The sequence below is a fragment of the Alexandromys fortis genome, unplaced genomic scaffold (genome assembly GCF_014885135.2).
Source record: "Alexandromys fortis isolate MF-2015 unplaced genomic scaffold, M_Fortis_MF-2015_v1.1 scaffold_2_1_26212458, whole genome shotgun sequence".
NCBI classification, from domain to species: Eukaryota; Metazoa; Chordata; class Mammalia; order Rodentia; family Cricetidae; genus Alexandromys; species Alexandromys fortis.
The window spans coordinates 16,406,131-16,430,159 of record NW_026067930.1 but is presented as its reverse complement, the minus strand read 5'-3'; the positions used below and the strand labels follow the sequence as shown (position 1 = coordinate 16,430,159).

The window sequence follows — 24,029 nt, the reverse complement described above, 5'->3', positions numbered from 1 at the left end:
ACCCCAGATTATTGTATTGAAGGTCTTAACTCCTCTGTTGGTTGTCAGGGTCAGAGACCTTGTCTTAAAGCTCCTCATCCCCCAGGACCAAGTGCCTGGCTCAGAGCATATTACACATCTGACATCTGGAAAAGGATGACAAGAACTAGGACCCACCACAGCAAGTGGCCTGTGTCCTTGTCTTTAGAAAAGCCACCTTCTGTCCTAAAGGAGGAACTGCTATTCTGCTATTCAGAATGCTGGCACACCAAGCCACCTCTTTTCCCAACACTGTCTTCACCCCTGGTACTATCCAATCTCTGCCCTCTGGAGGCGATTCCGCTTGCCACAGCTAAGGACAAGAAGTGGAATGTCCCCACTAGAAGTGGTTATGCGTTGGGGGATGAGTGTCAAAACATGGAACGAATTACTCGACGTTGCGCTTGGATTTTCCCTTTGCCTCCTGACTCTAACTTTGTTCCTTGAAGACAGTTTTGAAGGCCAGCTTCCATGGTCACCTCACCGAGAAAAACTGTGAACACTTTGCCACAAGTCGCCCTTTGAGACACGGCTTCTCTGTGAGCGTGCTTAGAATTTGTCTTCCTCGTGTTCTGATGAGTGAATGAGCAATGAAACCACACGTGTGAGCCTGTGCATATCGTGTATGTGTGCATATACATGTGTGTATGTGCATGTATGTGCACATGTGTTTGCGTGTACGTTTTTAGTTGGTTGATCTGTGCTCCTGTAGGAGAGAAACAGTCTGCTGAGCTTGCCCTTTCTTGCAGAGATAATCCCTATTTATGAAAACAGCCTCTAGCAGGAAGCCGCACCCCTCACTTGCCACTGGGAAAAGTGACCATGATCAACCCTTTATTCCTGTGCTTCTGGCCTTCCCCGTTGGTCTCCAAATTTCTTCCAGCTCAGTGGCTTCTTCCACTGAGTTGGATTTAATTATTTCATTCTTTATAAATGGAACACAGCCCCCATCCCATATTCTTAGCCTCAACCCTAAACTAACTAAGATGTCCTCATTAGTACTCTAAGGACATGGCTGTGTGGGAAGACATACAGGCCCCATTCTCAGGCGTTGTTTCTTCGCAATCCCGCTGCCCATCTCTATTCAAGTAATGAAGATTTGACAAGGCAGGCAAGGCTTGTTTTCCCCCAGGATTCCTGATACTGGGGTTTCAGTCCAGTAAAGTATTTCAGTGAGCATCTGAGGGAAAGAAACGGGCAATCCGTGTTTCTTCAGAGACCACTCTAACCGTCTAACTGTCTGGCAGTGGGCCAGCTGTGGCTAGCTCACCCTTCCCGCACTTCCTGGTTTCACAGCCAGGGTAGGCGGGAGGCCAAGAGATTTTCACAATGGATAATCATGTGAAGAAGGGACAGTCCTGAAATCCAGACCCCACACGGCCCCTAAATGACTGTCGGGAGTCCCAAATCACCGTTAGAATCTGTTGTCCAGAGCAGTTCTGGCCACCAGGGTTTCCTCGTGGCCACATGTATGGTCATAGCAGCAGTCAACTCAACTCAAGAAAAACCCTAGACAAGGTGGAAGCTACCAGAGAGCATTGGGATGGCAAGGCAGACAGGGCTTTTCTGAGGTTTTCGAGGTGGAGAGCTGGGATGGAGAGCGGAAGGATTTTAGGGAGCCTGACTGCCATCTGCAAGTTCGTTCTTCGGTCTCGTGAGTCTGAGAACCAGCTTCCTCATTGGAGACGTCGGACTGACAATCTCCGTCTCCAGGAGGAACTGTAACCAAAGAAAACCAGGTGTTCCCAGCAATGCTGCACCCTTATCAGGTGTATTTTTTCCTCTTTGTATTAGTTTCCTAGAGTTCTTGTAACAAACTGTCATGAACCGAGTGTCTTAAAACATGAAATGAAGCCAGGCAGTGGTGGCGCACGCATTTAATCCCGGCACTAGGGAAGCAAAAGCAAGCAGGTCTCTGTGAGTTTGAGGCCAACCTGGTCTACAAGAGCTAGTTCCAGGGCAGGCTCCAAAGCTACAGAGAAACCCGGTCTTGAAGAAAAAAAATGAATTAAATGAGGCAGTAGGGCTGGTGTTCAGTAAGCAGCAAACATTCAACTCTTTCCATAATCCTCACTGGGCCATCATTCATTCATAATTATCATCGTTATTGTTAACGTTCATTGAGAGTTCCCAAACACATCTTAAATAAGCTTTTTCCCAAGATACAATGTATCAGAAAAGAATGAGACCTCTGTTAACACATGATCAGTCAATAGTTCGCATCTCTTTATCACCTTGCACACTCTGTGTGCACATATCCATTGCACATATCAGTTCTGGCTCTGGTTGTTCCATCACCAGCATCAGCCTGTCGCCAACTTGACCCTGAGCACAGCCTCCAGGTACTGCCCCATTGTCCCTTTGGTGGGGTGCCATCATGTTCTGATAGGTGTGGATGATACCTCTGGAATCAAGTCGCGTGAACTTGGACGTCCAGCAGGATGGTGCCACTGCTTCTGGTTGCATCCCTCCTCAAACCAACCTTCTTTAACAGTCCCGTGGAGCATGGTAGCAGCCATTAGCCATCCTGCCCGCCCACCTTCACGGCTTGCGTGCTCACACCACTCTCCAATTCCTGCACACTCATAGATTAGCTCTTGTACAGGCACCCTGCAAGCCGCCGCTAGTGCAGCCACCACCACGCCTGCTAAGAAGTTACAGAATGTTTTGCAAGTGCTCAAAGCCAGTATAAATGGGTGATGGGAAGTGTAGGGTGGATACATGCTCATGGGGTGTTGAGGAGCCCGCATTGACTTCACCAAGAGGGCTGGAGAACTCACAGAGAATGAGATGGCACCGTCATTTAGCATTCACACCAGGACAAGATCCCAGACTGGGTCTTGAGTAGACAGAAATATGTAAGGATAGAAAATGTAACCAGGTTCAGAGCAATGGTCCAGACAGCAAGCTCTATGTAGACCTGGAGGGGCCAGACATGGTGGTATACACCTCTAATCCCAGCACTCAGGAGGCAGAGGCAAATTTGAGGCCAACTTGTTCTACATAACAAGTTCCAGGCCAGCCAGGGCTACACAGTGAGATGCTGTCTCAAAGCTAAAATGAAGTAAACTAAAGACCTGAAGTGAAGCAGATTAGAGCCACAGACCTCACTCCCTAGGTCAGCACACCAAGACACCTGGCCATACCGTGGGTGTGTCCAAGAAGACATGAATCTGTAGATCTTTACAGTTAATAAAAAAAGTATGTTTGCCTATGGAAAAAGAAAAGATCATAAACCAAATTCAGTCACCACCAACCCTAAACCCTTCATTTGTTTCCTGTGTCACGTGGAGTAAAAGTTGAAGTCCTTCTGCTAGGTCCCCCACCCAAGGATATCACAATCAACTACGGCTGTTGCTCTGCTGTAGCCCCGGCCTGTAACTGGTCCTGGCCTGCAGCGTGTCGGCCTAGCCTTTACATTGGCTGTTTCTCAACCTGAAATGGTCTTCTCCCAGCTAACTCCGTGGGCTTCTGACCCCCCACCCCCATTCAGGTTCTGCTTAAAAGACGACCTTCATGATTTATAGGCAGTCATTGGTTGCTAAGGGAGCGGGCCTCAGGGGCCTCACCAGTCTCTGAGTTGCTGGGAATGGAGACACTGGCCAGGTGCTCCTGTTTAAGTAACCCCTCACCTGAACTCTACAAGCAACTTGAAAGACCCTCATTGGCTCACAGGAGCAAAAACGGGAAAATAGAAAGGGGGACGATTTGGAAAGAGGTAGGACATCATGGGAGGAAATAAGGGGATAATAAAAGATGAGTGGAACATTTTTATACATTATATAGATGTATAAAAATGTTATAATTAGATGTTATCATATGTAATTAGTATAGGCTAATAAAAGTAAAGTATGTAATAGAAAAGATCCATCAAAACAGCATTTCCTGACCACTGGAGGGTGAAGCCCCCATGAACCTCTTCCATTTGTCTTGACTTTCCTTCCAAGCACCCATCATAACTGACGTTAGGTGCTTATTTACTTGTTGAATTACCTACCTCGTCCGTGTCTCTAAGACTCTACCAGGGGAAGGAGTTTGGGTTGATGGCTTGGGAGCCCCTGGCACGTATCGGATTACAGTAAACATTACATAGCTGCGGGAATTATTAAGGGCCAGGCTCTGGCTTTGAATGAATTACCTCATATTTCCCAGTACTCTGATGATGCCGGTGCTGTGAGGCCCTCATCTGTCAAGAGCTCAGAGAGTAAACACATCTCCTCCGACTACCAACTAGTAAATGTCAGCAGCAGGTCCCGAACCAACTAGTATTCTTCAAGACCCCGCTTTTACCCATTGACTGCCAGGAGGCAGACATGAAAGTCATGTTCACTAACAATTTGGGGATGGAAGTACACCACATGCAAGTCCCAGGTCAAGGCGGCTGTGCCCAGGGGTCTAAGCAAATCTCCCACACTCATTTCTCTCCTTCCTGCTTCGCTTTTTAAAACCTTGGAGACAGTGTTTTTGTTGCCTTCCTGGAGGACGCAACTTGAGATGGCAAAGAAGTCGTCTAAAAGGCAGGCCCTTCGTAGAACAGTCGCCAGCAGAACTTGGTGATCCGGGTTACTCCGAGCTACACAAATGTGTCTTTTATCCCCAGAACTGACCAGTCCATCTCTGTGCCTGCGATGGCTTATTGTTGGAAATCAAATACTCCAACATCCGGTGGCACAAAGAGCGCTGGACTAGACTAGGTCGCTTTTTTCTCCACTACTAACATAACTTGGGTTAGCAAACAAGAACAGCAGCTCTTATTTCCTCAATCTTCTCAGGCATCTGGGATGTTCCCAGCCCTCTCTACTTATAACTGGTTCAATTCCCCCAAGCCACTCCTGGGGAGAAAGTGCAGCTAGGAGCCCCAGTTAATAGCGGGCACAGAAGAAGTTCAGAAACTTTGCCAAGCCCGGCAGCTACAATCAGATCAAGCTAGAGCCGAGCAGTCAGGCTGTCTGCTGAGGACACATTGTAACAACACATCCCTCTGGTTTGTGACTCTCAGCTTGGTGAATTGGGGGGTAATGTACTTGATCAGACTTCCCAGCCTGAAACGCCTATGCTTTTGGAGACTGAGAGTGCGGTGGGAGTTTTGAGTCATTGGTGTGAATGGAACGGGATGAGCCAGGCGCAGCTGAGGATGCTAGGCGGAAAGGTCCGAGCCGCGGCTCCCTTTGATCAAGATCTCGATTGGGTCGTGCTGTGTGCTACTACTGCCCGTTATGTTTGTTGAAACCCGGAGCCAGCTTCCCCTCTGAGCACTGCTCTATAGGGGAAGGAAAACTCGAAGTGTCTTGACTTTAGCCTTACATTTTTCCTTGGCTCGTTCACAGAGACCGTGTGTACAAGCCCAGGGTTGTTACTCCTGGCGTGGAAACAGAGACTAGAAAACAGAGAACTGACTTGGAATTCCCAGGCCTTTTTCTATGTCACTGTAATCACCTCAGTCTTCCATTATCCTCACTGCCTCCACTGTTGCCTCACCTCCGTGGGTACGAAGACACTGTGATAACTGATAACTGTCCTTTTGTGTGCCAGGGCCTGTGCTGGGGACTCCTCCCTCTTGATTCCTTGTCATCTTCACGGTATATATCCCTTTGGCATGAATAGCATTCCTGATGCCCACTTTATGCAGGAGTATAAAACCCCCAAACCCTCACTTTACACAAACTAGCACAGCTAAGAAGTAGTCAGACCAGCCCTTGATGGGTGCCATCTGTGGCTCTGGGTCCTATAGGAGAAAGTCCAGATTCCTTGGTGTGGCCATTCAAACCCTGTGTGCCCACTGCTTCTGCTGTACCGAATGCCCTGACTTTCCTCCTTCCCCACCCTCCAGCAACCTTACCGAGCCTGCTCAGCCACATCCTGCTCTGGCCCTGACGCTTGCAGCCACTCATCTTCCACGTCCCAGGCAAACCCACCCTCTCCATACAGTTTCCTCTCCCCAACTTCTCCCATAACCTGCTTTTCGGCCTCTGTGGCTGTCAAACAGTGCGACAGGCACCTTTGCAGATCTCGTGTGTCCGAGAGATGCAGGACAACAACATGGGGGAGAGCAGCTAAAGGCAAAAATCACAGAAAGCACGGCCCTTCCCAAGGGCCTTCTGATTCCTTTCTGCCTTCTGACACATCATGCCAGACCAACAAAACATATTTGTCACTGAAACTTGAACCGTGAGTTTGGGACTCCTGGGGGCTCACTGTGGCCCCATGTGTTTCTCTGCCTGCCAATGCCTAGACTGGGGGAAAGGCGACAAGATCCTTCCTGGCAATTTGACTTGGTGGAAAGTATCTTACTTATCACTGGGTCCATGAAGAAAGTCTTAACAGTTCAAATCATGGGCTATTCTTCAGATAAATTTAAGTTTGATGTGCCCCTCAGCCACTTGTTTCTTAAAAGACCAAAGGGATTCTCGTAGTGGCTTCACCAGTTTCCATCCCCAGCAGCAGAATAGAAGGGTTTCACATTCCCCACAGCCTCGTCAAGATGTATTTTTTATATATATTCCTTCTGCCTGGTGTGCGATAGAATTCAAAAGCAGCCCGCATTTCCCTGATGGTTAATTGGGCTGTGCATTTATTTTTTCTCTCTTAAACATTTATTAGCCATTTGTATTTCTTCTTTTGAGAGCTGCCTATTCATTCAATGGCCTACTTATTGATCTGATGATCTGGATTGTCCTTGGTGTTTAATTTTTGGAGATAGCAATGCCCTAGATAGATCCTAGATACTAATACCCTGTTGGATGTATATTTGGCAGGCTTCCTCCCGTTCTGCATGGAGGTTGTTCTTTTTGCTCCTGGATTGCTCCCTTTTCAGAGTTGCTCTTCTCAGGCACCTTTTGTTACTGGAGTGACAGATAACCCAGCAAGCCACTATTTGGACAATGAACAAATCAGTAGTTTGAGAATAGACTATATGACAAAGTAAAATTAAACTGATAAACAGGGGCCATGGGAGGAGGGTGGAAGGAGAGGTCAGGAAGGCCTTGCTGGAGACATGACTTCAACCAGTGGTTAATGGCGATATGAAGCCTCAGGCAGAGAATTCCAGGTAAAGGAGAGTGTACGTATAAGGGCTGGCGGTGGGCACACTTGGTATCGAGCCCTGGTATCCATTGTGTTTGGTGTGGTTAGTACCAATGGCCTCCTCTGAGTCTGCCACCCTCTCCAGTCTGTAATAGACTGAGATGCAAGCCATAACTGAATGAGATTTCAGAAAAACAAGTAACTGAGTGAGGGGTGGGAGCCGGAAGAGGCTGTTGGAGCAGAAACGATGGTGATAGGGTGGGGTTATCTGCTATCGGAGGGACACCGAAATTTTAGGGCAAGCCAGGCAAAGAGGCCCAAGCGCCATTTGGATGACATCAGTGTTGGCTGACAAAGGCAGCCTCCATTGTCCCTGCAGAGTGGGCAGGTTGTCAGTCCAAGAGAATGTTCTCTCCACTCAAGATGTACGGCCTTGGGCACAAATCCAGTGTGTGAGTCACTACCAGATGTACATCTTGTCAGGGAAAACTGTGGCCACTGAGAACTAGTCATGGGTTTCCAGAAACTTCCCGGGCAGGGGCAAGGGGTCCCTTTGGGGAAGATGTGCAGGAAGACGTGGGTCCCTGGATGGAGAGCTGATCTGCCACTCTCAGGGTCTATCACTTGCTAAGACCCTGAGGTAGGGTGGACTGCGACCCCTGGACCAGCTGAGGCATGCCTGCCTCCTCTTCTCTTCTCATGCCATACCCGTAGCCTCCTGGACTTCCCAGAAGTCCACAGAGTGCGTGAGAATTGAGCACTCATACCACAACTGTTTTCAACTCCTAGGACTTCTCCAAGTGAAGCTTCTCCAGCCCTCGATTCCGGCCCTCGATTTCCCTCATCTACAGAGGAGACAAATTGGGAGCTCTCCAAGGTTCCACGAAACCTTTCCTTCACCTTTAGCCTTTTAGGCAGGAGAAGGTGAAGTCTTCTGTGCAGGAACTTTCTCAGAGCCAATCAGACACACAATGTTGGAGCTCCGCCCTAAACAGGTCTGGGCCTGTCCACTTCACTCTGACATCCTCCCCACTCCCCAGACCCTCTAGTCCTGAGATGCCTTCTTCCCCATCCCTCTCTGCCTGCACTTCTCTCCTGGTAGCCATGGAGGCTCGGTCACCACAGGAAAGACATTTCCACCTAAGGGAGAGGGACGCTAACGCAGAGCCAAGTTGGGAACTCCAAGAGGCAGCACCATTAGGAAACAAGATCTCCTCCTCTACCCACCTCCTGTTCGAACCCTGAGTCCTTTACCAGAATAAATGGTACCTCTTACCGCAAAGCCCTATAGTCATCCTAGCCAGCACTGTCACCTTGGCAAGCCCTCCCTGCCACGCTATTTCATGGTTACACTGTGGGTACTTTCACTTTCTTTATTTGTGCATAGATTCTAGATTCTCTAGAATCTCTCTTAAACTCACTGAAAGCAAGAACCAAGCTCCCCCCCAACACCCCAACCCCCCAGCCCCTCACCCTACCCACCCACCCCCTGCCTTTGCCGCTGCGCACCCTTCCCACATCCACCACCAGCCTTCCCTTCCACACCCAATACGGTGTTTCTACTTGAAGCGTTCGTTGGAGGGGTATTTATGGAGTAAACCTTTCTCCTATGCGGAAGAGTTCTGCCCTTTTAGAATAAACGGCGGGGTGTGTAAGAGCATCTGTGAGCTCCACCCCTTGTACAATGTGAGAGCTGAGCAAGTTGGTGTCCTCGTTTGTAAATTAGGGATCCTCGTGGCACCTGCCTGAGCAGCTGAGATGAGTTAAGGAGCCATGCAGGCAGAGTGGCCAGCAGATGCTCGACAACATCTGCGGAGCTGCTCAGTTTGGGTGGTCCTCGACACAGAATTGTATTTCCGTTTTTAAAACTATACTGTGCTGCCTTGAAGTTCAAGTTTGGCACTGGCTTGCTGCCAAATCTTTCCCAGGCCCTGCATTCCCTACAGTTACTATGTGTGTGCGATGGCCAGTGTGCAGTGTGCCCCTGGTTAAACTCTGCCCAGAGCAAGGCCAGGAACTTGGGGGAGGGGGGAAGAAGGGTGAATGAAGCCTGAGACTTCAGTTTAACTCCTCCCCAGTTTGGGGGGTCCCCGCTACATTAAGCACTCTTTACTCAATTCATGTGACTGAGCAAATTTGGATGTGGAGAGAGAGGAGAGAGAGAGAGAGAGAGAGAGAGAGAGAGAGAGAGAGAGAGAGAGAGAGAGCTTCTCCAGCTATGAGTCAGCATTTTTGTGCTCTTGCACACATATATTTTTACAAAATAAGTTTAGTAAGAATCATTTATGAGGGTAAAGTGAAAACTTCTGGCAGTTTTATTTTGACCCTGAAGGCAAGTAATACTTAAGATATTTAATAAAGGTTTGGAAAGAAAGAGCAGTTGGGGAAACCCCAGATAGCAGCTTTTCTCTTATTCCTACCCACTCTTGCTCGCTCGTAGGACAATCGGATTTCTGTGGGTTTACCTCGTGCCCCTGGAAGCCCAGATTTTTGTTAAATGCGGTCAAAAATAAGGGGTGTACAGAAGAAAGGGAACAGAGTCAGCATTTATTAGGTGCCCCAAGTTAAAGCGGTAGCTATGAGGGGGCAGAACACTTAGAATCACAAACCTAATTATAATACAATTTCATCTCCACCCTATTTAGTTTTGTAGATGACAGAATAAAGCATCTTGTCTCCAGCCACAAAGCTCTTGAATAAAAGACACCATCTGTCAGTCTCTAGCCAGGAACATACCATCTCAGTGGACCAAAGAAATCAGGGTCCACAGCCAGGAGGGAGACAGGTATACCCAGGGGGGATGCCTGCAAGTCCTAGCATGTCATGACTACCTTGGAGACCTGCACTCCATCTACCTCTGTCACCCATCTTTGGCTCCTGCTTCTTGAAGATTCTGGAACATTTCCCAGTTGATGCTGTCTCCGTTGGAGTTGTTTGTTTAAAGAAAGAAACCACTGCCCGCCCCAGGAGCTTGGGTTTCCAGCTCACTTTCTTGTCTCCTGTGAAGGTTCAAGGTCCGCATGGCTTCTCAGTCTCCCAGCAGTGTGGAGAGCTGTAATCAGGGGTGTTTTCACGCCCCCACCCATTCCTACACACACACACACACACACACACACACACACACACACACACACACACCTGCCAATGGCCACAGTGGAGCCAGAAGCCCCAGACCAGACAAAAGGAGGCTTGAGCCAGGAGAATTCTTTCCTACATAAATCAAATAGCACTGTGGTTCTGGAGATTTCAGAATTCTGGGCAGAGCTTCTCAAATTATGGGGCACCTAGATAAAGAGAAGACAGCTTTCTAATCAAGAGACACTTCTGACAGACCCTGAGCCTGGACTCTGACACAGAATCCACGTCGTGGGTGACCTCCCTTCTCTCCACTTAAGGCTTTCAGGTGCCACACTGATTACCCCCCCCCCCCCCGCTCTGAGGCAACCGTGTCTCTCCCACACGAGGCACCCACTCCTTCCTTGGCAGGACTTTCATGCCCTGTCTGCTGCATGTCTCTCAGGACTCACCTCAATCTGTGGTGGCCTCACGTGCCCTCTTTGCAATCTTGGCCCCTCTGAACTGTGCTAAGATCAACACAGTAATGGCTTTGTCCCCGTTCTGGTGAAGCTAGGGTTCACCTGATCCACAGCTTGGCCTGCAGTCTGTGCCCCTGTAAAGAGATAGTGAGAAAACAGAGAAACAGCCTGGGACAAAATGGTTTTACCGCTCCCTGGTGTGGGGCGTATCAAGTGTTGACTGCACTTGGCAGCTCTGAAGAGAAATTTCTCCCTTCTCCATTGTGGCTACGTGTATAGGTTCATGTTTTTGCAGGGGTATACTTATGCATGTGTGCATCCATAATGCTCGCACACGTCTGTAGAGGCCAGAAATCAGCCTCTGGTATAGGCTGCCTGGCAATGACCACCTTGCTTTGTTTTTAAGATAGGTGCTCTTGCTGGGACTCACTGGTTAAGCTAAGATGGCTGAGCAGTGGGCCCCAATTAATAATTCTCCTGTCTCCAGTTCCCCAATGCTAGGATTACAAGCATGGGCACCACTATGCATGGCTTCCCCCCGCCTTTTTTCTCAGGTGTATGTATGTGATATGTGTGTATATATGTGTGTGTGTGTTCCATGTATGTGGTTCATATGTATACATGTGTGTGTGTGTAGACCTGAAGTTGATGTCATCCATCTTTTCATCTTATTCACTGAGGCAGGGTCTCCTGGTCAGTACGATAGCTGGAACACTGATTACCCCAAGAATCCTGTCTCCACCTTCTAAGGCTTCACAGACAAGCCTCCACGTGCAGCCAGCATCCACTCGGGTTCTGGGATCTCGGCTTTGGTCCCCTTGCTTTCAAGACAATAACTTTAACTACAGGGTCATCTTAGCCCGTGGCTTTCTACATAGGGGCTCAGGTCCTGATGCTCGCATGGCAGGCATCTTACCAGCTGATCTATCTCCCAAGATGTTTTCAAACAAATGCAAATGAGTTCTAGGGTATGATTCAGTTCTCATCCATTGTCAAGATGTCAAGCTGCATCCATGAATCTCAGGGTGATTCTCAACTTAGCCCTCCTCTAAAAGATGTGAGTTGAAGATGCTGGTGGGAGAATGACCCAGTATTTCAGGAACTTTGGGCACAGGATCAAGGTCGAAGAGACAGTTACTGAGGAAGGCGGAAGGATGACTCAGTCAGGCCTGAGCTCCAACTCCCTCAGACTTGGCTTGCCATCCATGAGATGAGTACGTGAACAGCTCTTCATCAGAGTTGTGGGGAAGAGAGAAAACGTGAGCTGTGGCTTGGTGGGCAGCACTCTCAGTGATGATGCTCTTCAGGATTGAGGGCTGGTGCTGTGAGTGACGTGGGATAGCATCTGGAACAGGCCTTTTAGGTCCACTCTTCCAGCTTGTGGAGTGATAGCCGAGCTGCGGCTCCACAGAAGCCGTCTTAGACGCCAGCCTTCTGCTCCTAGTTCTAACCTGGGCTGGGTGCAGACAGAGCCCAGAGCTCTCTCCTCTGTGCCATTCTTCTCTGTATGACACTTTTGCCTCGGGGTGTAATAGCACGTTTAGCTGATCAGCATTTCTTACTGCCAAGGAACGTGTTTGCAGAATGAACGTGAAATCAGCTACCTCAGCAGAGGGTGTCTCTCTTCTACAAACCTTTAAAGTACCCCTGTCTTTAAAGTGCCAAGCAGCTTGACTAGGTCCAAAGGCAAAAGTGGGGAGCCACGTGAGGAAAACTGCGTCTGCATGGTTTTTTTCTCAGTAGCATTTTGCCCCATAGGGTCGATGCAGGAAGGCAGGAAACGGTGCATATTTGGAGGTCCGAGGGCACTACAGTCTTTCATTTGGAGTCTCCCAATGAGCTCGGTCATTCATACACAGTCACCACCACCCAGCATCCCTCCCACGCTGGAGGAGGAGGTGGGCTGTGTACGTGGCCCCCGAGGTACCAGAAAGAAGTGATCATCAAAGACGAAGGGGCTGTGCAAGAGCGGCAGCGCTGGACTCGAGGCCAGCGCCTTCTGTCTCCAAGCATTGTGCCATCCACCATACTGGTCAGAACCAATGTCTCTCTAGAAGGAAGGTGTGGAGCTGTGTTCCTTTATAAGCCAGAGCACAGAACTCATTCTGTGAACCTCTCCTGCCTTGAGAGTCCCTGCCAGTGGGACCCCAGCCAAATCACTGGGCTACTCTGTGTTCAAGTGGTTGCCTGCTCAATTTTGAACAATAACAATACTGTCGATAATAAGAAGTGCAGACAGAGTGTGTATGCAGGTCTGTGTAATACCTCTATCAGACTTCAGGGTGAGATGGTAGTAACTGGTGTAGGAAGGAGGCAGAGCATTCGAGAGAGTGACCTAGCCCAGCCACAGTGCTCACCAGGGCATAGGGAGCCCGAAGACATCAGTAAGTCAGAACAGTGTGACAAGATAGGGCAGGGAGAGGACAGCAGGGGCCTTGGGGTCATGAGGCAGGGGAGTGACCTTTATCCAGACAGTAAAGGAGTGTGGTGGCTGTTCTCACCTTCCACTACTCAATGTGCTCGGACTTTCTCACAACCAATTGCTTGTCCTTTCCCCTCTTATACTATTTCTTAAGGGTAGGAACTCGGCGTAGCTGAAGTGGTGCCTTAACTGTGAAGAGCTCTTGCTGCTATTCCAGAAGAGCTTGACTCCCAGCACCCACGTCAGGTGCATTTACACACACACACACACACACACACACACACACACTCACACACAAATTGAACGTAGGATGTTAAAGGTTCACCACTTTACTTTGCCAGTAAACATTTTTGATACCTGTATGTGCCTGATTCTATGCTCAATACCAGATAGACATCAATAAAACATAGTGTGTGTGTATGAATGTGTGTATGAGTATGTGTTCAATATTTAATAGCACTGTGAACTACACATTGAAGTCATTTGTAGATATTAGTGCCTACAGTGTAACGAAGGTGATCCTCCTCACCCCAGTCAAAAGTCGTCCCTATGAGAAAAGAGAAACTTCCATTCACCTGAGAGTTCATAAGGAAACAGGAAAAAACAAGCGGGCTTTTGAGGGGCCTAGACATGGGGTGCAGGGGAGAGAGTCCACACATGTTCATAAGGCACCCCCACTGGCTGACTGCAGAGCCCCAAGGGGGCCCAGGCCGCAACTCACCCTGTTGGGAACAACATCAGCAGAGCCGGGCACACGCCCTATTCTGCCAGCTCCAGTTCTCCGGAGGAATTTTCAAAGCACACAGGGTGTGTTTGGCAGGAATCTCTCAATACGCTTTGGGGCCTTCTGTTTTATTTCGCTTGAGGCCTGAGCACTGAGCGTCCCCCTTTGTTGGTACCAAAAAGAGGCCCTGGACAGCCCGCTGCTAGTGGCAGGCAGGGGAGATTCAAGGAGACTCTAGGTGAGGCTACAGAAGCCCAAATCCCCTTCCGCATCCAAGCAATCTGCCTTTGGTTTCACCCTCCTAAAAATTCTTCTTTGCCACAGACTGATGACTCACCCAGGTTTGGGGTCTTTTTTTTTTTTTTTAAACTCTTCTTTCTCTGGCTCAGAATTGCCACAAAGTCTAGAGATTGTAAAATTGCCTTGATGAACACCTGGGTCCTTATATTATGGGCTCATTTTTATCATCCCACCTCCATCCCAGTTTTCCTGTGGCTCAGGCCTGCTAGGAAAGAGAGTTAGATGCCCAGTGACTCTGCCCTGCTTCTCACACCAAGATCCTCTTCTTCGCAGGTCTCTGTGCACTGGCTGCTTCGGGCATCAGGCTGCAAGACTCCCAGGATGTAAGCAACACGGGGCAGACACTGGTAAGTGATGCTGTCTTTGGCGGTGGTCACACAAAGGGTAGGAGCTGCCCGGGAAAGGCGACCCAGCAACTGTGTTTCCATCCACGGGCACCTGGACGTAGCACTGAGCCAAGCTGCCAGGTGTGAACCTCTCAAAGTCTGCTGGCTTCCTGCCAGGGCTTCCCTCGATGCCATGAGCCTGCAGGTGACTGGCTCGCCCCTCCCTGCACAGATGACAGCAACTCAGACTTGCAGGCCAAGGGCATACTTTTAGAGTTATGTTTAGGGAAAAAAAAAAAAAGTCAGAACAGAGTACATACTGCCTGACTTGGAAGGAGCAGGGAGGCCGAGGGACGCTGTTGATGCCTTGGCCTAAGCAAAACTCCCTGACCAAAGAGATACGTGCAAATGCATGGAAAACTCGGGTCGATAGTGGGTTCCCTGTCAGTGGCAGAGTTCAAGGAGAAGCTGGACAAATGTCCACAGAAGACACTGAAGCAACAGGCTGTGGTGGAGAAGGGTTGGGCCTTCTCTCCTGTGATGGCCTAGAACCTTTGAGGGACAGGATATAGGGAGGTCTGAGGAAGCCTGGAGGAGGTCACCAACTTAAGCACACAGCAATGCCTCTGCTTCCGGCAGCCATCACAGAGGCTCCCGAGTGAGATGAGCTTGGGTCTCTCCTGTGCCCTGATGTCACCAGCTGGTGTGGTGCAGCCTTCATGTGTCCCTGTGAATCCTGAACACCTGGTGAGCGTGATGGGCAGACAGGATGCAAAGCATGATGGGGGGTTTTCTGGAGGATGTCTCAACTGCCGCCCCCTCCCAATAGCACTTCCGTATAACTCCCTGTTAGTCACACCCTCAGAGGATTTGGTCCAGGAGCCTGACTGCACAGAGTGGAAGAAAAGGCCTAGGAACCATGTAAAAAGGGACCACCCTCTGCCCAGTTCCCAGAGTCCACAGGAGGCATAAGTGGGAAGGCCCAAGGAGGTAGACACCAGAGATATGGAGATGGCTTTTTCCAGAAGCTTGGGTCTTTTAGCAGGGCCAAGACTTATCCCATATGCTCAGGTGACCAAACCCCTACCTGCTGGACAGGAGAGAACTGGGGCTCTAGACCCAAATGAGGATGTTCACCAGGAGTGGGATCCAAGTTGCAGAGGAGAGTACAAGTGACCAACTGCTGTGTCCTCAGGGTGGTTCTGGGAAGCATTCCCTAGGCCCTAGAGCAGTGGTTCTCAACCTTCCTAATGCTGTGACCTTTAATACAGTCCCTCATGTTGGTGACCCCCACCACAAAATTATTTTGTTGCTACCTCATAACTATATATACTATAACTCATAACTCATTATAATTTATATATTACTGCTACAAATTGTAATGTAAATATATGATGTTTCTGATGATCTTAGGCAACCCCTGTGGAAGGGTCATTTGACTCCGAAAGGGGTCCAAACTCACAGGTTAAGAACCACATGTCTTAGAGGGGGCTCTGGGATGGCGCTTTTCCTGTCTTGGAAACTGCTGGCCTGGATGAAGAGCAAATGTTTGACAGCGGTTGTGTGCAGAGTGGGTATTCAGCTGAGTCCTGGACCCTGTCTGTGGGCAGAAAGGGGAGAGGACGAAAGGGGAAAGCAGTTACTTGCTCTGAGTTAGTTCTCCAAATGCAGAGATGCTGTGAGGGGCCTGTCGATGGGTGTACATCATCGCTGCTGTCTCCTTCCTGGGGTCCTTCCTGTGTCTGACCCTGCTCCAAAGTCTGTTGCCAGCCGCAGGCTCCAGGGAACCTGGTGAAGCTCCATGTCCAATACCCCTCTGCTTAGCATCTTGGGTAAAGGAAGGAAGTGGAAGCCTTTCACTTAGCTTTCTTCTTTTCCTGTGTTTCCTGCTAAGGAGCTATGGCAGGTGCCAGCCTGCGATGTGTCTCTGTATGTGGAAAGTGAGCTAAAAATGTGTGGGTTTATATATATAAAAAATCACTGCAAAACAAAAAAAAGGATTATTATTCTATAGAAATTGTATATTGGTCCATTTTCAGTTGCTGTAACAGAAAATCTGAGTCTGAGGAATGTATAAAGAAAAGGGGATTATTTAGTTCACAGTTTTAGAGACTGAATGCCCAAGATCAAGCGGTCTAACCCGTTTGGCCTCATGGTGGATGGTATCGCCACGGCAAGAGCATGCGTGGAAGAGACATTCGGTGTGACAGGAAGCCAGAGATGAGAGAATCAGGCTTATTCTTATTTTCTCACCTTACTCTCCCTAGAACTCATAGAGGCCCTGAGAGAACTACACTAATCTCTTCCAAGGGTGGCACTCCTGATGACCTAATCACCTCCCATTAGGCCACACCTCTTAGACGCCCCACCCATCAGCATCACAACCCTGGAGGACAACCTTTTTGGTGGTTGCCCTCCCAAACCAGACGATGGTGCATGACAGCCATCTGGTCCCTTCCAAGAAGAACATACTGACTTCAGAAAGAGCCTGACCAATGTTCAGGGCCCACTGGGTTCTCTCAACTATGAACGCACCGAAAAATCGTCCCTTAGTGGTGACTTCGATGACCCTTGCAGCCAGAGCTGTGAGGCAGTAGTGGGTCAGCAGTGGTAAAGTGGATATCGGGATTTGAAGGGCATTGTCTTGAATCTCTCGCCCGTCCACAGATGTAGAGCCAGCACAGCTGTGATCCTCTGACATATGTGGGAATACAGGTTTGGGGGAGCAGGTCACTCTTGGCAGTACACAGTGCCAAGATTTGACCCTCGCAGCCTAGTTCCAAACTTCTTTACTTTGCCTCCCTGTGGCTGCCATTAGCTCTCTATGGGCATACGAAGCCCCGTCCCCCAACCCCTGATTTGCTTTCCTGGCTCTTTTCCGCCAATTTTGGCAAAAACTCCTTTCCACAGTAAAAGGGCAAATGAAAAACAGAAGATCTGTCAGAAACAGCGCTGACCTAAACAGCTAGAATGCGTTTTGGCATTCATTCATTTGTTCATCTGTCCATCCATCCATCCAACAAGCACGACTTAGCCCCACGACCTCATGAGAGCTCACATCTTTGGCACCGAGAGCTGCAAACTCCACGTTCCTGGATCCTCCAGAGTCATTGTCACCAGATAGCTCAAGGGGGTGCTTACTGCAGAGTGCAAAACACTTGATTAATATTCTGCAATTTGGGCCGCACTAGGCTGTTCCAGCACCCCCACCCAACTCTGTTACCATGACGACATTATTTTAGCAAACAGCTCTTTAATATTTAATGAAAATTACACTCTGACAGGCAGATAGAACAACTGCACTACAGAGGGCTTGGAGCGGTCCACGAGGACAACTTTGCACAAAGCCATCAGTCCCCCTGCTCCCTGTTTGCTGTTTGTCACCAGGAAATGTGGGTGTTCTGGGGCCAGGAGCCACTGTGATGCCAGACACGGGTTATGCACAGCAATTGAAGGTTGTTGCTTTTTTTTCAAATGCGGGATGTCACACCAGCTCCACGAGGACAGGGTAGCATGATAGCATTATTAGATACGGCTTTCTACACCGAACCGCGGACCCACCTCCTAGCTCGGCTGAGGCTGCTGAGAGCCTTTCTGCTTCCTGTATCTTGAGTCCAAACTGTATTGTAAGACAGCATGTGCAGAGAGAGCCCAGGGTGGGCTCGCCAGGCTGAGAACCAGCCTTTGCCTCCTCGTCAAAGCACCATCTGTCCGGCCCATTGATTCGGTAGCGGCAGGTGCAGGGATTAGGCGATCCAGACCCCTGCCTCAAAGGGGTGTGCTGAGTGAGACAAGACCACCCTCCGGCCACCTCCATCACCGTGTCCGTCTGTGTGCCAGGAGCTGTGCGCTGTGCTAGGCTCTCGTTGCGATCTAGATCCGCAATGAGGAGGGAGGATGAATAACTGAAACGGAGAGAACAATGTAATAGCCTCGTAGATGTATGTTCTTGGGTAGGTTTTCTAAATTCTCTGTGCCTCAGTTTCCTCACCCATCAAGTGGGAATATAGCATGTTCTTCATTAAGAGTTGCCGTGAGGTCCAAAATGCCATAAATACCTGAGAAGACCTAGAAATAAAAAAAAAGAGTGTTTAAAACAGTGGGAGATACCAAGCAGGAAATACACACTAAATAGGGCTTCCTTTTCCATGTTCCCAAGTATGCAATTACAGGAACTAACATGTACTGAATGCTTACTCTACTCCAACCCCAAGGCTGAGTTGGAGTCGTACAATGACCTCACTAAAATTTCACAGGCAAGTCTGTGAGACTATGTCATCATCATCATCGTCCTCACTTGGCAAATGGGGAAACTGAGGTGACATGGAGTCACAAGGCCAGTAGATGCGGCCTTAACAACTGGCTAGGTAAGTGGCCGTAGATAGCGTGGAAGCCATGCTGTGTGCAGACATGGTGGGGCTCAAGCATGGAGGAGCCGCTGCAAAGAGCAGCCTGCGGCAGCAGATATGGGCCGCATCTGAAGGAGGAAGCATGGTCTGCCTCGACTGTTGAAGAGGCAGATTCTTGGCACCAGCAGGAAGCTCGTCTCAAACAGATATGACTTGCTTATTTAGAGTAGTCATTGGATTTTTATTAAAATAAATGGATTGGGAGAGGAAGATGGCGACAGAGGGAGGGTATAAAACTTGTAGTTTTCTGTTCTCTACTCTCAGGATTCTATTGAGTGGAACACCACAAGAATGTCTGTATAGGGTGAGCCTCTCTCTCTCTCTCCCCCCCCCCCCCGTGTGTGTGTGTGTGTGTGTGTAAAATAACAGCTCCTTCCAGTGGCTTTCCAGAGCAAAGAGACAAGCAAAGAAAGGAAAGTCCAACTTGTGCAATAAAACACGGGTGAAGCCATACAGTTATAGCATGCTCCAGTTTTTAAAATCCCTTCTCTGGCCATTTTGGTTATTTATTCCCGTGGTAGTGCTTTGTAACAAACAACCCCATAAGCCTCATTGGCAGGCAGTAGGACATGCTCGGTCAGCTCCCAGATCTGAAGGGTACAATCGATGGCCTCTCTAGAATGAGATGGCTTCCGTATTTGAGGTCAGTTTAGGGGGTTGAGATCTTGGCTGTCCTTGTCATTGACCGCTGACTATCTGCTGTTTGACCTAGGGTGACCTCAGCTGGAATGACAGGAGACAAAACTGTATAAGTAAGTCACCCTGCAAAGGCTTACCAGAGTGTGACCTCATGGTAGTGACAGGATGAAGGGAAGGTGCCTCAGTTACTATCACTAATCTGCATCCACTCCCCCAGAGCCAATCACGAAAGAGTCCCAGTGAAAGGGCCCCACTGGGCTGTGTCACCCAGCAGACACAGAGAGGTGTAATGACTAAGCTATTGCCCAACCATAGTGTGGTCACTGTGCTTTCAAAGGGGGGTGGGCTAGGCCCAGGACAGTGTGTGGCTTCCAGATGTCCCACCATGGCAGGGCTGGGGTGTGGACACAAGCTGGCTGGCTGGCTGGTCCAAAGCTGCTATACTCTCCCACTTCTGCTCAGTAGGAAGAAGCCCAGAAACAGAACTAGAATATAGTTGCTATTGTCCCTTTGAAACTAGAGATCCAGCTGCCCCTGAGGGAGAACATGACTTGTGGAAGCCAAGCTGTAGGCAGCAAGCAGGCCACAGCCCCGGAATCATGCAAACCCAGTGCCATCTGTAGTTTGATCTGAAGACTGCGGGGATTTAAACTGGTAAATCCTGAGGGCCTCCAAGAAACTATCGAGATGGGAGAGATAACCTGAGTGACTCAGGTGATGGTTAGTCTTCATTGTCAGCTTTTGAAATCACCTGGGAGACACAGTGCTGGGGATGTCAGGGAGGGCATTCCTAGAGAGATTCACCTGAAAAGGAAAGACCCGCCTTGAATGTGGGCAGCACCATTCTCCATGGGCTACATACAGTCCCAGTTTGAAGAAAACGGAGAAAGTGGGCTGACACCAGCATCCACGCATCTCTGCTTTCAGTTGGAAAGCAGACTCCTTGTGACCAGTGGTGTCACATTCTCCACGCCTCCCCTACCATGATGGACACTGCCCCCTCAAACAACCCCTCAAACTCAGAGCCAAAGTCAACCCTTCCTTCCTCTAGTTGCGCTTTGCCAAGAATTGGGTCACAGTGACAAGTTAAGTCACCCAGAGCTGTGGCTTCCTCTAAGTCCCGACACTGGATATTGATACCCAGTGGCTAACATGACCGAGGTCCTTCTTATGCAGGAGTGAACCTGGGTTAAAGGACTGAAAGGAGCTAGACCGGAGTAAGCAGCCGCCACTCTTAGCACAGCTTGCCCATCCATGAAACCCTTTAAGCACCTCAGCATTGCAGCCTGAGGCCAGAGCAGTTAGGTTTTGGTAACCCATCCCTCGAGGGGGCAAAAGTGAAAGTTGACACTAACTGATGAGAACCAGGTAGCCTTCTGTATCTCTGTATCTTGCCAGTCCCTGTGGCCTAAGCACTTAGTTGCTCGCTTTCTGTCCCTCTGCTCCTCTGAAGAGCAGGGTGACCATGCTTACTTCTGAGAGCTCTGGGAGGATTCGGTGAGGTAATGCACATCAAGCTCTCACAGCGGCACCTCGGCAAACCTCGGCAAACCTGGGAGAGAGCACCTGCCTGGCATTGCTGCCGTGTGTTAAGGCACAAAAAGAAATAAAACAGTTTGACAAATATCACCTGTGGCATGGGGTGGACCCACCCTAAGTGTGTCAGGTGACGAGATGAGGAGTCCTTTGGGATGGGTCACTTGTCCAAGGTCACTCTGCTGGTGAGAGGCAGGGTGGGGACCAGAAATGAGCTGTCCCCACCCTGACTCTCCTGAGAAGGAGCTCTATCCCACCCTAAGTCACTCATCTGCCACTCCATAATAATTGTCCCTATTTACAAAGTCTTTGCATTCGTAGATCCGACGGACACCCCCGCCTCCTCACAACCTTAAGCTTGTAAATGTAACCATGCTATGCATCCAGACCTACATTAGCCGTGCAAGGAGGATGCGGTGTGTATCCAAGAACAAACACTTCATTAAGCCCTAGATTTAATTAACTCAAATCAATCTCATTCCCAGTTCCCATGTCCCACTTGAAACAGAGGGCTGCTTTAAGTAGAGTCCCTAACTCTTAACTAGAAGTTCTGATTGTAGTGGTTTTGAATCCACCTTCTCCATTATCTGGGCCTTATCTGACCCTGAGGCAGCCTCTTCCCCCACGTGATTCATTTCGTTTATCTCTGGCCTTGCTTCAGACACAAGCTTTGCACTGTGGTCTTTCATGTTGCGGCTATTGTTCCCTTAAAGGGTGAGTTGGAAACAATAGCCTTCCCTCACACCATTCTGCGTGAGCCTGCACACATGCGCACACAGAGCAAAAGCTGTATGCTTCTGCAAACACTGAGATCATTGTGTCCATGATCCTTTGCCTCCCAAGAATCTTCAGTTCCTTTTGAAAGTTTTTTTTTCTTTCTTTCTTTCCATAATGAATAATGACCTGGCCCAGAAATTGGTATTAATGAAACGTGCCAAATTTGTGCTTAGATCCCTCGACGGTCTTCTTCCTTCCCACTGTTAACGGTTATGTCATCATTTTATAATCCCTGCTTCTGTCCAAGGAAACTTCCATCTCCCATCTGGACATAAGGGATATATTCGTTACTTCCCTGGTGCTGTAAGTAAACACCATGACCAAGACAATGTATAAAAGGAAGGGTTTATTGGGACTTAGAGCCCCAGAGGGTTAGAGTCCATGATGGGAAACATGGCAGCAAGCTATAGACGGGGTGGCTGGGACATAAAGCTGAAAGTTCACACTCTCATCTGCAAGCGTGAAGGAGAGAAAGTGACCTGGGAGTGGCATGGGATCTTTGGACTCTCAAAGCCCCTCTCTAGTGGCATGCTTCCTTCAATAAAGCCATTGCTTCTACCGAGCCTGCCTCAGTGGTGCCACCAACTGGAGATCAAGTGTTAAACATCTGAGCCTATGGGGGACATTCTCACTCAGGGCACTGGAAAGGGTCTCCTCATACAAATGAACAGATAATTCTTTTCTTTATGGTGAAAAAGTATATATTTAGAATTAGCCAGCTGAACTCAGTTTGGATGACCCCAATTTTGTTGGCAACATCTAGAGCGTCATAATCAGAAGCCAACCGAACACAGGCCTTCTTCTCTCCGTTGGGCCTTTTGTGGGTCCCAGTGTAGTAGAGTTTCTTCACAGCCTGTTTGATCTGGCGCTTGTTGGCCTTGACGTCCACAGTGAACACAGTGTGCTGTTGTCGTCTTCTTCATGGCTGATCCGGTGATCAGGGGGAATTTGATGATGGCCTGGTGGTCAAGCTTGTTCCTCCTGGGCACGCTCTTTCAGGGGCATTTAGGCCGCCTTCAGAGCCACAGGGTCTTGGGCTGCTGGAAAGTGGGTGAGATGCTGATCTTTTTATGGCTGTGGACGCCTCCCAGCAGTGCCTTCTTGGCTTTTAAGGTCTTCGCTTTAGTTTTGGCTTTGGGAGGGCAGGAGCTTCCTTCTTTACGCTAGGTGCCATCCCAAATGGAACAGATAGCTCTTAAAATACAAACCAAAGCCAGATATGATGGGCTGTACCTGTCCCAGGGTCCCAGAGCAAGGCAAGAGGACCATCATGAGCTTGAGGCCAGCCTGGGCAAGTTCCAGGCCAGCTGAACCACAGAGTAAAATCCTGTCTCAAGACACCAACGAACAAATAACAAATCCCATTCTTCCCAGAATCTGTAACTATCTATACCTCTGCACTATGCAGATTGACTTCCAAACATCTTCCCAAGCCTGGCAAGGTCTCTCCTCCCTTCCTCTCCAACCTCATTTCCAGACATTTCCCTTCTCCTAGACGTCAGCCCGCTGCTTCTCCCTGTTCCTCAGCTGCACCTAGCCTGGGGCTTTGGCAGAATTATGTACTTAACTGCCGACCGCATGTGGATCCATTATCCCTGCCTAGGTTCCCTCAAAAAAAAAAAAAAAAAAAAAAAAAAAAAAAAAAAAAGAGGTTGAGGTTGAGACAAAGCTCCTGACTTTGCATGATGGATAAGTATTCAGCCACCCCGTCAGTCCGTGCGGAAACTCCCCTAGTTACCATGACACGTGGGGTCTTTGGAGTGGCCGTGCAGAGCATAGCTGATTACACAATAATGCAGGGCATCTGTCCCCCCAGGGCACCATGCCACAGAACTGCACATGAAAAGACACAGGGCTGTGGGAAAGATGTGGTTAAGGACAGAGTGCTGTGAACGGGAAACCCAGCCTGGTTTCACAGGTCACCCGCGGCTTAGAAATAGACAAATAGGGCCAGGGGTATGGGGTCTTACTTTGCGGAACCGGGGGAAGAGTGGCACTACAGACTGTAGAGTGGTATAAAGACAGTGAAATGGGACCAGAGTCACAGTGCCAGCTATGAATCGTGTGACTGTAAACCCATCAGGTAAACTGAGGAAGCTGGCATAGGTCTGGGGTTATTATTGTAACGTGCCTCTGAGATAACCGCCTTCCCCATGTGACCAGTCACAGGAAGTAATGACATCATAGTATCCTGTGCACAAAAAAAAAAAAAAAGGAAGGAGACATTCTAAGGACTCACGGTCAGTTTTGTGTATTTCCTGTGTATCTCCGTTCAGCTGGACAGCTTTCTCTGCATTCTCCTACTGTTTCTCCCTGCCG

General features: G+C 49.1%; 1 protein-coding gene across 1 annotated transcript in view; it reads left to right on the top strand.

The window, feature by feature from the left end:
- The window catches only part of Zhx2 (zinc fingers and homeoboxes 2), a 131,993-nt gene that overhangs the window by 53,270 nt on the left and 54,694 nt on the right, over positions 1–24,029 (top strand). The window contains exon 2 of the mRNA XM_050145241.1: positions 14,297–14,370. The gene's annotated coding sequence lies outside the window, so the exon portion shown is untranslated. The remainder of the gene's footprint in view (positions 1–14,296; positions 14,371–24,029) is intronic.